This window comes from Myotis lucifugus, unplaced genomic scaffold (genome assembly GCF_000147115.1).
Source record: "Myotis lucifugus unplaced genomic scaffold, Myoluc2.0 scaffold_95, whole genome shotgun sequence".
NCBI classification, from domain to species: domain Eukaryota; kingdom Metazoa; phylum Chordata; class Mammalia; order Chiroptera; family Vespertilionidae; genus Myotis; species Myotis lucifugus.
Window position 1 is genome coordinate 2,099,934 of NW_005871143.1, and position 15,718 is coordinate 2,115,651.

Here is a 15,718-nt window from a genome sequence, read left to right on the forward strand (position 1 = left end):
AGTAGTACGTAACATGATCCTTCTGAGGCAGTAGTACCATTTTCCCCATCTTATGGGTGGAAAAACTGAAGCAGAGAGAAGTTAAATAATTGGCTTTGTCACACAGTTATAAGTGTCAGAATCAGGGCTGACCACAAAATGTGCAAGCCAGAATCTATGCATGTCATCGCTACATCATCTTGTTTTTCCAGTGTTAGAGAAGCCTTGCCAGAGACTGTTCCCAATATATAGGGTAGGGTCCTTAGGCCTGGCCGGTGCATCTAGGGCCATCTGTGGAGTGACTAGGAGGTGAGGTGATGGGGGTGCCCCTACTAACACCCACCTTGGCTGGTGGCCTGGCACCTCCCACTGGCCGGCCCTACCCTCGGATCGCCACCACCAGTCGCCTCCCTCTCGGGGGACAGATGCTCAACGCAGAAGCTGCCGCCAATCAGGGATGGCTCCTGCATTGAGTGTCTTCCCCCTGGTGGTCAGTGCGTATCATAGAGACCAGTTGTTCCACCGGTCTTTCCACCGTTTGGTCGATTTGCGTATTAGGGTTTTATTATATAGGATGTTAGTGCTCTTTACAACATACATGGGTTTTTTTTTATGCATCCGATTTTGCTTTAAATGGCTGGAATCCAGGAATTTTGGTTTAATGATTGAACAGTTATCCATGTGAATGGTTACATAACATAACCTCTATCACTTCTAAAAGCTGCTAAAAATATATAAGCCCTAAGAATTTTCTTTCCTTGACCTGAACCCAAAGTTTAACCAGTATTCTGATGTACTCCATAGTCACTTTGTCCTCAGGCCTCCCCCTCCAACCCTGTTGGCACAAATCCGTCTTCTTTCTATGTGCCAGCTCAGAAAGCCTTCTCCCAGGCTCCTCAGAGACTATAGAATCAAGTGTTCTGCACACTGGTATGGGTGCCCCACCTACACAAACCTCACTCCTACTCTTACCACAGGGCAGGTTTTCCCAAATCCATTAAGGGCTGACCTGCCAGGGAAAACTAAATAGGAATCACTTCCTTCAAGCTCAGTTGGAGCTTCTGCTCCCCAAGGCCCAGGGTGAGGTCTAATTACAGGATGCAGGCGTCCAGACCCAGGGAACAGGGGAAACCAGTCCTGGGAGTGTGTTGTTTTATGACACAGCTACAGCTTTTATGGGAAGCAGTTAAGCAATGTATATTTACAACCTCAAATAACAATTACTCTTGCAATCTTATTTTCTGCCAGGTAGTAAGGACTTTAAATAATCTAAATATCACCTAAATATCACCTCTGAGAAAGAAATTATCACTCCTTTGTCAGAGCTGGGAAACAATGAACAGAAGCCAAACAGAATGGCTGAATTGGGTTTGGTATTCTTTTCACCTTCAGTGGGAAGGTGGGGCCATCCCTTCAGAGTGACACATATTCCTCCCTGCCAATTTCCACGAGCAGGGTGGAGGGCTCTGGCCTGCTGGCCCAGACCTGGCAGGAGAGAATTCCCAGCAGTTCTCTCCAGTAAGCCTCTGGATCACCTGCATTCACAGCTCCAGGGCCCTGAGCTCTGACCACTGCACTAAACCTGCCTTTAGCTCCAGTCCACCCTGGAAGGTGCAGTCAGGGTTCACATAGATGCCTTGAGGATTTACAATGCGGGGATATTCTGAACTTTCTCTGCCCCCCCACCCCCCAAACACAAACACACACACACACACACACACACACACACACAAAACACACACACAAAAACAGCCAATTCCACAGAGAGAAAGCACTTGAGCTTGATCATTTTTCCCAGAGGGGCTAAGTAACTGGAGGAGAGCAATGTGCATGGAGGAGGGCAGCCATGGTGGCCAGTATCCTACCATCCACTACCAAGAGCAGCCACTTGATGGCAATCTTAACCTATTAACTTGGAATTCTTCCATCAAGAGACCCCAGGAGGACAGGAACACCAAGAGTGGGCTGCACAATGTGCACAGTGCTGGAAGAGGCATCTTTGCTTGACCTGTGTGTGTGGAGGCAGGGGTGTAAAAAGATGGATAAAGAAAGAAAAACGATGCCAATGTTCTCCCTCAGGTTACACTCTATGTCCGCAGACCTCACTGGGGGACTAGGTAGAAGGGATTATACAGGCTCTGCAGTCAGACAACTCAGGAAGATGGAACTGTCTCAGGCCCCATGGCACATTCACATCCAGCTTTCCACCAACAAATTGAAGTGTAAGGCAGACAGATGGAAGCAAACAGGATAATAAATCAATGGCAAGCTCCTGCTTCTTGACCCCTGAAACCACAGAAAAAGAGCCAAAAATGAGAGAAGACAACTTTCCTTAGTAGAAGGTGCAACACCTGTTGAATAACGCTGCCCAATGCTTTCCTTCTTATGTAAAAGAGGACATTTAAAAAAAAAAAAAGCTACATGCACCTTCTGGAGTAAAGGCTCTCCAGGACCAAGAATACACTGTAAACTGTACTCATGACACACTTCTACTTTTGGTGGCTGGAAGATTAACATCGAAATGTGGAGGGGACTGGAGTGGGAGAAGCAAACAGTCTTATTATCAGAAACGGTCAGTTATCTTAGCCTGAGTCATTACGTGTTCTCCCACACAGTTCAGTCTGGCCCTGTGCAAGGGCTTCATAACTCTTGGCTTCTCAATTTATAAGAAGAGTTTCAGGCAGAGTGGAGAGTTTGCCAATATTTTCCTCTGAGGGAGTCAGAAAGTGCCAGCTGAGAGCCTTCCAGCTCACCCTTTAACACTTTCCAACTGAGTAAACTGGAAAGGCCCTTTTTAAACAACACTGGTAGTCGGAAGTTGGGTAAACTGCTGGGTGAGGACAGGGTAAAGCCACTAGGGTACAGGCTCAGCATTTGCAATGTAGAATCCTCTTGAAAAGTACCAGGCCTCTTGCATACCGAAGCGGTAAATATGGAATATTTCCACGGGCATGATCGTGTCTGAAGAGGGGTTGTAGTCCTTCTAGAAATAGCTCTAGAAGGTGAAATGTAATTTCCAAAAACAAGGATTACAAACTCTGGGTCCTTCATAAATACCCCCATCATATCCAAAGGAAGGAGGGTCTCAGAAATAAAAGAGTTAAATGTTTCCAAAGGAGAGACCTGCAACTGCCTTCCTGCATGAGAAGGCAACATAGCCCATTAAGAGCCATGGAAAATTGGAAGGAAACTGCCATTTCAGACAGCACCAGAAGCTGGTGTGAGGGTCTCAGGCTGAGTTGTCTCTGCCTGTCATCAAGACCAGGTGCCACAAATATTGAGGGTGCCCACAAGCCTGCCAGGGGAAACGTACACCTGGTTAAGGAATAACCCAGAAGACAGCGATGGGGCAGGTCACACAGGAAGTGGCCCAGTGTGCAGAAAGAGCTGAATCATTAAATCCAAAGTATGAATGAGCCAAGAACACTAATGAAAGGTCAGGGAATGGTGCAGAGAGAGGAGGACCAGGGTCTCGAGACATCAGGCATGAGGAGCCCTAAAGCTGCAGGAATGAGAGGGCCCTTGGCACAACACAGGGACGGCCTGGCTGACAAGCTGGGCTGACACTACTCTCCTTGATTGGCAGGTCTAAGGTTATAAAACAGCTCTTATTTCTCCCTCATTGTCCCCAAACCTCTTCTACTGAGAGACGTGCACTGTTTTGTGATAATAAAGAACTTATGAGGAAGCTGAATTTAAATTTGGGCTCTGCAGAAGCATCCTAAAGACTACAGAGAAAACTAAAATAGAAGGCTATATGAGATTTGGCTGCAGAGTAACAAACTGTAAATTAAGGGACTTATGGACTGGATGGGTAATTTCCCCAAAACATCTCTAGTTATCACTCTTCTGGCTTTAAAGATATGCCATACAGGTCTCTAAATATTTCATGTGGCTCGAGTCTTAACAGGTTATTTCCAACAGCTAACTAAAATGCCCTCTAAATTTGGGGCAATTCACAAGTGAATTTGAAGAAATTCACAAGCAAAGCAAAACTGCACTAATCCATGGTGGCAAATCTGATAGCAATTAAAACTCCATAAATTCACACACCACAGAATTCAAATCATGAAATGGGTGAGACTGAGGAAACACGAGACTCTTCTCCCAGTAGAAGGAGGTAGGTGACATTACCATTTACAAAAGTGAACACAGACAAACAAATTCCGTGCATGGGCAAGTCATGCAAGTCGTCCCTGGCTGACTGAAGGCTGTCTGATTACCTCACAGGGTCTTCCCTTTCCATACATGTTGTGAAGTGAAAATGGTTGGGAGGCACTGCTCTAAATTATATTTACAGCATAATATTCAGACAAATAAGAAGAATAATATTCAGACAAATAAGATGAATTAGTATAATAAATAGGATTCCCTTAACCTCATAACATCACATGATTTGGGAAATCGACAACAGACAAATCCTTCCAGAGATGTTTGCCTCTCCCCTCCCAAATCCTTAGGGCCTTTGATTCACCCTGTTTGCCCTTTTCTCAGGGTTCTTGGCCTTCTGTAGCAGCAACCTTTGCACATGAATCATGTTTCAACTCCCACTGACGTAGAGTATTGAGGTTAACCCAAGTAGTCTCACAAAAACAGGCACTCAATAAATAAGTCCAAGTTAATCCATCCAATTGGGAGGAACAATAAGTTCTCTTAGGTCAAACAGCTCTTAAGATTCCTGATGTACCAGTAAATTGTTCTAATGTCACTTAAGCACAAAAGGAACCACGTTGTAGATTAACATGGAAATTAACTTAATCTAAAATTAAATCATCACCACCTCTACACTCAAAGCCCTACACTCAAATCCCTAATTGAAGCCCTAACACCCAGTGTGACTATGTCTGAAGAACTTAGAGGAGGTGACAAAGGTTAAATGAGGTCATATGGGCAGGACCTTAACCCACTAGGGCTGGTATCCTCATAAAAAGAGACACCACTGCAAGCCCTCGCTCAGCCATGTGAGGACAGCCAGGAAGCAATTCCTCACTACAAACTGAATTGGCTGGCACCATGGATCTTGGACTTCCAGCCTCCAGAACGATTAGAAATAGATTTCTGTTGTTTAAGCTGCCCGTCAATATTATTTTCTTATGACAATACAAGCTGACTAATATACTGACTTTCACCAGAGCTGCAAGAAAATGAACAGAATGGAAGAGATCAACCAATGAACTAGTAAGCGTAAATGCATAACCAGTGGAAACGAACAATGGGGTGGTGAGGGCCTGGGGGAGGGAGGACGAAGTGGGGGTTAGAGGTTAACGGGGGAAAAGAAGGACTTATGTAATACTTTCAACAATAAAGATTTAAGAAAATAAAAATTAAAAAAAAGAAAATGAACAGAAATTAGTGATCTGACCATGCTGCTGCTACATGTTTCTGCACCAAGGCCGTCAGACAGCACATGGGCTCCTCACAAGAATCAATCTAACTGAAAACACACTGTTAGCAAAAAAGAGACATGGCTTTTCATGCTTCTTCAGCTTTGCCTTTGGGAGAAAGCTACGCCTGAGACCGCAGTTCCATATTTTCTTTTTTATTTTAATTTTTATTGATTGTTTTCTTTGTGTGTTGTTTTTTTTAGGTGGGGAGAACCACTGATTTATTGTTCTACATATTTATGTATTTACTAGAGGCTCAGTGCACGAAATTGTGCATGGGTAGGGTTCCTAGGCCTAGCCTAGGATCAGGGCCATCTTCCACCTGCTCACCACTCCCCAGTCCCGCCCTGCCGCCTCCACCCACTCTGGTTCCCTGTGATTCCCTGTTGGCCATCCAGTGATCAGAGCCTGCGGGCCGGGGGGAGGGACTAAGAGGTCTGCCTTACGCCCACTTGCCAGTCCCCAGTCATGCTTGCCAGTCCCCAGTCGCGCCACCCCACCACCCACCCCGGTTCCCCGTGATTCCTCATTGGCCATCCAGTGATCAGAGCCTGCGGGCTGGGGGGAGGGACCGAGAGTTGGTCAATGCACCCGATAGCGACTGATCAATCAGTCGTTCCGGTCGTTATGCCATTACGTCACTGGCCTTTTATTATATAGGACTGGTTGTTTCTTGTATGTGCCCTGTCCAGGAACCAAATCTGCAACCTTGGCGTATCAGGTTAATGCTCTAACCAACTGAGCAAACCTGCCAGGGTGAGAATTCAAGGCTGTGATGATTTTTTTTTTTTTAAATCACTGATTGGCTTTCTCCTGCACTCCTCCTACTGGGGATCAAGGCCACAACCCAGGCATGTGCCCTAACCAGGAATCAAACCGTGGCCTCCTGGTTCATGGGTCAACACTCAACCACTGAGCCACAAATACCAGGCAAGGCTGCGATTTCTTAACACTCACAGACTAAGTACAGTGCTGCAGGAGGAAAAAAAAAATGCCACAAGAGAAAGGTGAAACTGAAGAGGATGCGAACTACAACTGTTCAAAAGCCCATCTGTGGTCTGGACTTGCCTGACAGCTCAGAACCAAAACCATGATGCCAATTTAAGACATCATCTTTCTCCACAAATATTACCATGAGATAAGCAATGCCATTCATAAGACTATCCAACTGGGAGGTTCTTATTCAAGCACTGGCTGATGTCTTCCTAAGCTAGGGCCTCCAAGAGCTGCTTACTGGACACACAGGAGCCCAGGGCTTTGAGGTACTTTCAAGTTTCAGAGACACTCTCATTCATCTGGAACATTCCTGGAAAACACCGTAAGCCCATGTATAGCCATAGCTTCTAAAAACTGATAGTTATGTTAACACATCCCAAAATGAACACAGACTTTAAAAAAGTCAAATGAACTGGAAGGCACTGGAGGGAAGCTTTCTGGGATGATGGAAAAGTCTTCCAGCTATGCTGGAGCTTTGGTCAGAAGGGCATATGTGCATTTGTAAACTCACTGAACTGCACACTTACAGTTATAAAGTTTTCTTCAACTTAAAAAAAAGCAAGATCTGGAGTCAGGAGTCCTGGGTTCAAATCCTGCTTTGACTACTTCTTAGCTCTGTAGCCTTGTACAAGTTGCTTAACATCTGCGACCCGCTGAATCCACAAAATCATGATAGCAATAGTATAATTATCATAATGCTGTGAAAATTAAAAATGGTAACTTATTTTTTCTTAAAAGCAAAATTTTAACCTAAAATACCAAGTAATGTGTCTTATTCCTAAATAGGCTTTCAACAAATGTGGTTCAGAAAGGATACAGGGTGATCCAAGTCTAAGAACCTCTATGTATGAATATGTACTTTGGTGACAGATAAATAGCAAGGGCTGTGATCTGGGGGCCTAGAGTTCTAGGTGTATGCATTTCCCACATGAAATCTGGAGTTAGAGGTGGAACACCCCTACCCTGAACAGAGAGAAAAGACCACACCCACCCACAGCATGGTGGGTGCGCACACTGTTTACACAGCACACACTCCACAGAGACCCAGGAGTTGTGTGTTCAGCAGCAGTCCACAAGGATGAAGCCTCTCTCTAATGGAACCGACAGTAGACTGTGGAAAGAGAGCTTATAATAAACAAACAACAATGACAGTGTTAGGAAGTGAGAAATTCTATGCAGAAAAATATTACATGTTAAGGAGCTAAAGGGTAACTAACAAAGGCACAATTTTTAATAAGATGCTCAAGGAAAGACTCTTGGTAAGGGCACATTTGATGAGGAACCTGAACACAGAGAGGGGGTCAAGTCACATAGGTAACTAAAGAAAGAGAGCTCTACATAGAAGATCAGAGAGCATAAAAATTCTGGGGCAAGAGCATGCTCAGTGTGTTTGGAACAGCAGGAAGATCAGATTAGGTGAGACAGAGTCAAAGGGAGAGGGAGGTAGATAAGACCAGAGAGATACTGGGGCACACAGCAAGTGGCCATCCTTCATGCTGAGTGATGGGGAAACCCTGCACTTATAAAGAACTGTGCTGGCTACTGCCTGGAGGGGGTAAAAAGGCAGAAGGTAAGAGAGCATTAGGAGTCCTAGCCAAAACTAGAGTTTGTGGACTAGTGTCAGTGGGGCATTTGCAGATACAAAAGACATTGTGAGTTTAGAATAAACAGGTTTTGCTAAGGGACAGAAGATAAACCTTGGAAGAAATAGTGGTAACAGGTAACTCCAAGGTTTGGGCCAAAGCAACTAGAAGAATGAAACTGGCACTTACTAAGAATGGGAAGCTGGGCAGGGCAGATGCAGATGAAAGAGAGTGGATATAGTTAGCTTTGGCACATCTCAAGTTTTCATGAGGCCTATCAAGAAATCAAAGTGCAGAAGGCAGGTGAAGTTCAAAAGAGGTTCAAACATGTCCATTGCTGCCAAATGGACAACTTAAGCCACACTAACTGAAAACTGGATTTAGCAACCAAGGTCATTATTAACCTTGGTAATTGGCCTGACTCTTGGGGTTCAAAGAGAATGAGTGGAGATGGTATTTACATGAATATAAATAGGAGAGACAGACTGTTTAGACATTGTCTTTCAAAATTCTGCTATCGAGAGGAATTAATAGCAGGAGGGAGACATGAGATTAATGGATGGTTTATTTTATTATGTAAGAAATTACAAAATGTTTTGTTTACTGATGGGCATGATCTCGTAAAGAAGTAAATAGGAAAAAGGGAAGGAAGAAAGAAAGGGAGGGAGGGAGGGAGGGAGGGAGGGAGGGAGGGAGGGAGGGAGGGAGGGAAAGGAAAGGAAAGGAATAATTGCCAGAGTGATGTTCTTATAGAACCGAGAGAAAGAGACTTGGTGCACAAAGGGAGAATGTGACTAGAGACAGAAAGACCCTCATTGGTGGAACAGCTCTAAGAAACATTCCACACTACAGTGGGTTTCTATCCTCTTGTTGCCACAACCCTCAAAACTGTGTTTCTTTGTGACAAACAAGGACACTGTGCAGGATGATCTCAATTTTAGATATCTCACACACCCCACATCTGCCCTGTCCACCCACTCTCTCCTAGGTGACACCTTCTGTGTTGTAAGCCCCTCCTACTAAAGGAGTCCACAATTTGATGAGGCTAATTATGTAATCGGGGAAACAGCACAGAGCTTACAGACTCGACAAAGGCAGGCTGAGAGAACTGAGGATGCAGTAGGTCTCAAACACAAAGTGGTGGGAAAGAGGAGCATAAAAACACATTAACCTCCACAGGCACCTCCATACTTAATTCTCCATGAAACCTTTGCAAGCAGCCATGCCTACTGGGAAGCCTGGTGCCTCCCCTTCATTTAAATGGGGTTTCTGGTTCCAATCAGTCCTCAGCATGATCCATTCCTTCCAGTTAAGCTCATCATCCAGGCTCAAAATTCCGCTTCTGAAAAATGAGGAGTCTGACCTATATACCTCAAAAAGTCCCTTCCTGCTCTAGCAATCCATAATTCTTTGGCTAAAAGGGCTGCAGTTAGGCTTGCCCCTCCCTAGGTGCCAGAGCAGTGCAAGTAGACCAGCCAGAGAAACCTGTCCAATATCTATTTGCAGGTCCCCACCTCTGCCCCCAACACCACCCCATCCCAATCTCCTGCCCTTGCACAAGATGCCACAGCTTTCAAGGCTTCTTTTACAAAAGGAAGTGCCACGGTGGGCTGTTTAACATCATCAGCTCTCACACTAGACCAAACACAGTTCACTCACTTCTGATTTTTAAAGCATTTCTCTTATTGTATTTTGTTCTGATTCCAGGACACACATATTCTTCTCATCTTGAAACGTGCATATCTAAAATTAGAAAGCATCTTATAAAGTATGATGGCTTATAGTTACAATTGGAATCATCATTTTCCTTTCTTACTGAAACATAAAATCATGGTGTATCACTCGATGACATTTTAGATGGGATGAATAAGGCAATCCGATTCCTCCAAAATAAGCAATTGGGAATACCTCCTACATCCAAAAACTGTCTCAGACACTGACCAAATGGAAGCTCCACCAAGAAATGCCCCACCTGCACTACTTAGGCCATAAAAGGACTACTTCAAGAAAGCATGTCTTGGGCCCATGTTTCGATCCATAAACATCAGATATCTTCAAGAAAGATTTTGTAGTACGGAAATCCAAAACTCTATTCCCTAAAAAGAGGTGTGTGTGTGTGTGTGTGTGTGTGTGTGTGTGTGTGTGTGTGGCGGGGGGATGGGGGGAATTGTCTCCCTATATCAGTGGTTCTCAACCTTCTGGCCCTTTAAATACAGTTCCTCATGTTGTGACCCAACCATAAAATTATTTTCATTGCTACTTCATAACTGTAATGTTGCTACTGTTATGAATCATAATGTAAATATGTGATATGCAGGATGGTCTTAGGCGACTCCTGTGAAAGGGTCGTTCGACCGCCAAAGGGGTCGCGACCCACAGGTTGAGACCACTGCCCTATATCTACACGTCCAACTTTGGTCCTTGGCTACAATTTGGCAATTGGTGCTGGAAAGGCTCGACAAAAGTAAAACTCTCTGCCTCTAGGTGAAGAAATAGAAAGAAATGAATGCATGTGTGTGCCTATGACTGAACTAAGAAGGGTAATCAGAAGAAGAAATACAAATTTTTATTCCCTCTATTAAAGTACAAGGTCTAATAAAGCCCAGAAACATGCTCCCAATCACAGATTTCACTTCTCTGCTTCAAAAGAAGCTGCTATTAAAAATATATCCTCCTACAAATATTTATTTTTTGGGACCCTCCCTATCTTTATGGAGGGTTCCAAAGTTGTTTAGGCGGTGGCTGAAAGCAGGAGAGCTCTAGTACAAAAAGTTGGGGTTTAAATCCTGGCTCTGTCCCACCTTAGTTGTGTAGGCAACTCGCTAATCACTCTGGTGTATCGTTTTCTCATCTACAAAATGGTTTGTTGTGAAGATTAAGTGATTAAAATATGGATAAACAGCTAGAACAGTAACTGCCAAATAATAAGCACTCAACAGAGGTTAGTTATCACAACCAGGGCCCACAGGACGACTCTAAGAAAAGGGTCCAGTGTCCCTTACATCCAGTCAAGACTCTTTAGCTGGACAGAGGGCTTGCTGCATTATGAAATTCAAAAATTCAAATACAGCTGATAGCTCCACTCTCTTACTGTGTAATTATATGTACTCATTATTTGTACAACATGTTAGTTAAATGTCCCTAATTTCAGTCCCAGTGGGCTAAAAGTCCTCAAAGAGTGGCCTCAGCCTTTGCCAGCCCTTTTCTAAGATTTTGTTAAATTATTACAGCCAGAAAAAGTAGCATTATCTACAGCAGAAGTAAACAGAAGGCTCACAATCAGCAGAAATCTAAGCACTGCCTTCTAAGCCTGGCTGTAACCAACAAGCTGTAATGATGGTTCAGTTCCGACACAGACAATCCACGTTCAAGACTCACATTCACTACCTCTAGAAGGACAAAAAATGTCATTCCCTGTCACTTTAAAACCACAGAAGCAAGATTGATGGCAAACATGGATTTTACTATCTTTTGTCTGCTTGTGTTATTACTACTACACTAGACCTGCAGAAATGGGGCAGCTGAGCTCAGCCGCTCAGATCCAAGCTGCCACTGTTTGAACACTGTCAACAGATACCAGACCCCCAGCCAGCCTCACCCAAGAGGGAAGCAGTGCAAGGGGCTGCTTGTTCAGCATCCTAGCATAGCAATGACTTAGCAGAAGTGATGTCAATTCAAATAAGATACAAAATTATGCTAGGCCCATTCTATTGTTAATGCAAAATATTATTTTAAATTGTATTTTCCCAGGAAACTCTGTTTGGATCAATCACCCAGAAATATCTTTGTTTAAAATTTAGTAGGAGGAAAGAAAAAAATAAAACACCTTGTTTTCAATACTACTCTTGCAAAGATATGGTGTAATTTTTATCTGGTATGTGTTCTAAAATAAGTACTGGATGCAAAGTTACACAACTTTGAAATGCAATTCCAATGCTGCTACTGTATAATAAATAACAGAGTCAGGAAAGCCACTACCGCACACAACAGGGATGTTTATTCAGCCTGCAGGTGAAAAACACCAAGGTGAACAAACTCAGAGGTATGTCACTACCCAAGGTCCCCAAGTGACAAAGGGGGAGACAGGGGCAGAAGCCCTCCCCATCTGGGGAACAGGTACATGCTCTAGCCCGTATGCCATCTAGTTTCAGACCCCACCTCCCAGTAAGGGCTCTGTACTGGACAGTTTCCAAAATTTACCACCAGACAAATTTCTGTCACAATTAAAATAGGACCAATGGAATTATTTCAACTTTTAAAAATAACAGTAAAAACAAGTACCTTGTATTACTGTTAAAACCACTCTCCCTCTACTACCTTGCCTTCACTTGTCCACAATGAAGAATCCAGAGATTGTATTCTGTGATGGACAGCTTAAGACAGAGTCACTCTATTGTACAGTATATGAATTATAATCTATTATGAAGCATCCATTCAAACTCAAGTGATGCACATGTACACACATTCAAAGAGAACACTGCTTGCAATCATCCTTACTCCCAACCCCATTCAGCCAAAAAATGAATGTTCCCTGCTATTTCAGCTTTCTCTGATCACACCCTCCTAGAGAGCACTCCTGAGATTCTGGGATCTATAAGAGTTATTCCCATGGTAACAATTCTGTTTCCCTGTGCTTTCCAGTAACCCCCAAACAGGAAAGCACACTTTAACATGTTAACTGCATTTAAGAAAATTCTTCTTAAAACACACTTAAGTTCTGAAACAAGGAGATAGATGTGTTTACTTAGAACTGCTATTGAAATGCAATATACAGAATAACAAAAAGGTGGCCTTGGAATGTTACCTGCACAAACACCAACAGGAACTAGAAAAAGGCATATTCACAGCAATTTCACAACCAAACTGAGTGTGTTAAAAAAAAAAAAAAAGACACGTCAGTCTTTATTAGGGTGAAAGGCAAACTAACACGACAAAAACTACCTTATCTTTATAAAGCTTGTACAAGAATTATTTAAAGCCTTCAATGATCCCGATAGAGATACTTTTGATAACTTTTCTTAGAATTCTTTCCTTTGCATTGTCAATACCTCAACTATGCCCAAAAAACATGAGAGCCACATTTATAGCCAACTAGCTGGTAGTGCTCTTTGCTTCTTGGATAACTTACTTTAGTTTTTGTTCTTTTACCCAAATTCCACTTTCATTCAATCCTGGACACCTAGCTAACTACTTGTCCTAAAAGCTGATTTTCCCCAACTAGGCTGGTGTGTAAAAAAATTAAGAGATTTCCAGGGCAATAAAGCATTACCACTCATGAACAGCATAATTAAGCATTCTTATCACAACCCTAAGATCTACATCCATAACAGCCACTGCTCTACTCTAACTCCAGGATTCAATTGAATTCCTCCCACTACCATTCTAAAAATCTTAATCAAGAAAAACCCTGTTCCTCAACTTATTTTCATTTGGGGTTACATCCAAATAAGATATTTTCAGTTTACAATGCATTTAATAGACCTAAGCTAACAAAGATTAGCCCAGCCTACCTTAAATGTGCTCAGAACACTTACAGTTTGGCAAAATGTTCTAACAAAGTCCATTTTAAAATAACGTGTTGACTATCTCATGTGATGTATTATGTGTATCACTGTCACACCATCATTAAGTTGAAAAATCGTCAACTCGAACCATCGTAAGTTGGGGGACCATAGGTATTCAGTGTGAAGCAATGACAAGAACTATCACATCAAATGTTCTCCAAATAGACAAGGGAATATAGTTTACTATATTATAGGCAGCCAAGGAATAGATGGGGTCTCTGTCTGTTGGAGATCCATGGGGGTCCAAACAGTATACTGTGGCAACAAATTCGACTACTTATTTTACTTCTGCAAATGCGAAAGAAATTGTAAAAGGGCCTTTCCCGGCCCTAACCAGTTTGGCTCAGTGGATACAGCGTTGGCCTGCAGACTCGAGGGTCCCAGGTTCAATTCCGGTCAAGGGCATGTACCTTGGTTGAGGGCACATGCCCAGTAGGGAGTGTGTAGGAGGCAGCTGATCGATGTTTCTCTCTCATTGATGTTTCTAACGCTCTATCGCTCTCCCTTCCTCTCTGTAAAAAATCAATAAAATGTATTTTTTTTTAAAAGAGGCCTTTCCCATTACATATGGCTCAGAATTTAAGGGTTCTTGTTTCAAACCACACAATACTAGAAAAGAATGAAAGAACTTGGGTGGATAGCAGGAGGTCATCTCACTAAATCCCGCCACAGCCCTGTGGAAACAGAGCAGCAACAGGTCCCATCTGCAAGCACCAATTCCAACAAGAGGCTTCCAGACAACTCACCTTTCCACTAAGCAGGCTGGAAAGAAACTGGAAGCCCTAAGTGAACCCGTCACTCTGCATCCTGGAAAGCTGCTGAGAACCCACATGGGATAACTGTTACCCCAAGACCAGAGCAAAGATTCTAAGAAAGAACAGTATCTCTTTTTCTTCATCTCCATGCAAGTACAAACCAGAACATGGACTCACACTATCCATAATTCTAAGAAATTAGAAAATACAAGAGAAACTTTGGAATGCCACCACAGCCACATCCCCTGAAAAACCAAATGTTAGTTCTGAAATGGTTTTTGTTAGATGACTTCATCTGAATCATACTAAATCTCATTAAAAAGAGAGATAAGAATAAAGGCAGATAGCAGCAAGTCTCCTTGCAGGCTTCAAGGATCCTACTGATAACCATACAGAAAGAGGTAAAATTCCAGATACACAGAAATTCTATGCCACTGTATACTTGCTGCTGGGTAGCAACCTGCCCGACCTGATCAACATACAAAGAAGCAGGTGCTTAGGAGGCTGCTGAGCCTGAGAGCAGGAAAGGCAGTAGGCACACCATGGATTTAGGCTACTTCCTTTACAAACAGGGGATAAGAATCAAAGACATCACTCCACAGTAAGATCATCAAAGACTTCTGCTGTCATACTTGGGTATGAAGCAGATATCCACAGGAATACCTATAAAACAGGCTCCACATTGAACCCAGAAAGAAATCAGATTTGCAGCCCCGGTCCTGTGTATAGAGAATAGACTAATTACTTGACAGTGGTGCAGCACATAAAGGAACATGAAAATGAATCTATAAACCCAAAAAAATTGTCCAGAATAACTGCAGGTAAAAGACTTAGCTTAAAAAGCACAAGTTGCAAAACACATCCAATTCAGAAACAAGGATGTGCCCAGAGATTCAACAAATATTCAACTCACCATTTACTGTTTTCAGGCTCCCAGCAATGCCTTCACCATGCTGTCTCTTCTGAGCATTCTTGAACTCCTTCAGAGATAAGTAAAGGACTTTACGTACCACCCTTTCTTCTGACCATGGAATCCCATCACTGTCATCCTGGAGAAACCGAGAGATGAAAGAAAGGAGAGTTACTTGAAAGAAAGCAGGTAAATACTAAGTCAAAATAAACCTTTTTTTTTTTAAATTTCAAACAAGTATTGTGTGATCAAGACATGGTTCTAGAGATCAATATTACAGCATATGGTTAAGAGATAGCACTGGCCCTTCAGACATCTGGAGAGACCTCAAGTAAAAAGCGAACCCAGAGGCTGTACAAGGGACTGAAAGAAAGATAAAACCACCTCACTCGCTGTAGCCGGTTTGGCTCAGTGGATAGAGCGTCAGCCTATGGACTGAAAGGTCCCAGGTTCGATTCCGGTCAAGGGCATGTACCTTGGTTGTGGGCACATCCTCAGTTGGGGGTGTGCAGGAGGCAGCTGATCGATGTTTCTCTCTCATCAATGT

The 15,718-nt window shown here is 43.1% G+C and overlaps 1 protein-coding gene across 1 annotated transcript in view; it reads right to left on the minus strand.

Annotated features, from left to right (window-relative positions):
* The window catches only part of JARID2 (jumonji and AT-rich interaction domain containing 2), a 151,754-nt gene extending 136,448 nt beyond the window's left edge, over positions 1–15,306 (minus strand). Inside the window, exon 1 of the mRNA XM_023756478.1 lies at positions 15,175–15,306. The gene's annotated coding sequence lies outside the window, so the exon portion shown is untranslated. The remainder of the gene's footprint in view (positions 1–15,174) is intronic.
* Positions 15,307–15,718: the final 412 nt, after the last annotated feature.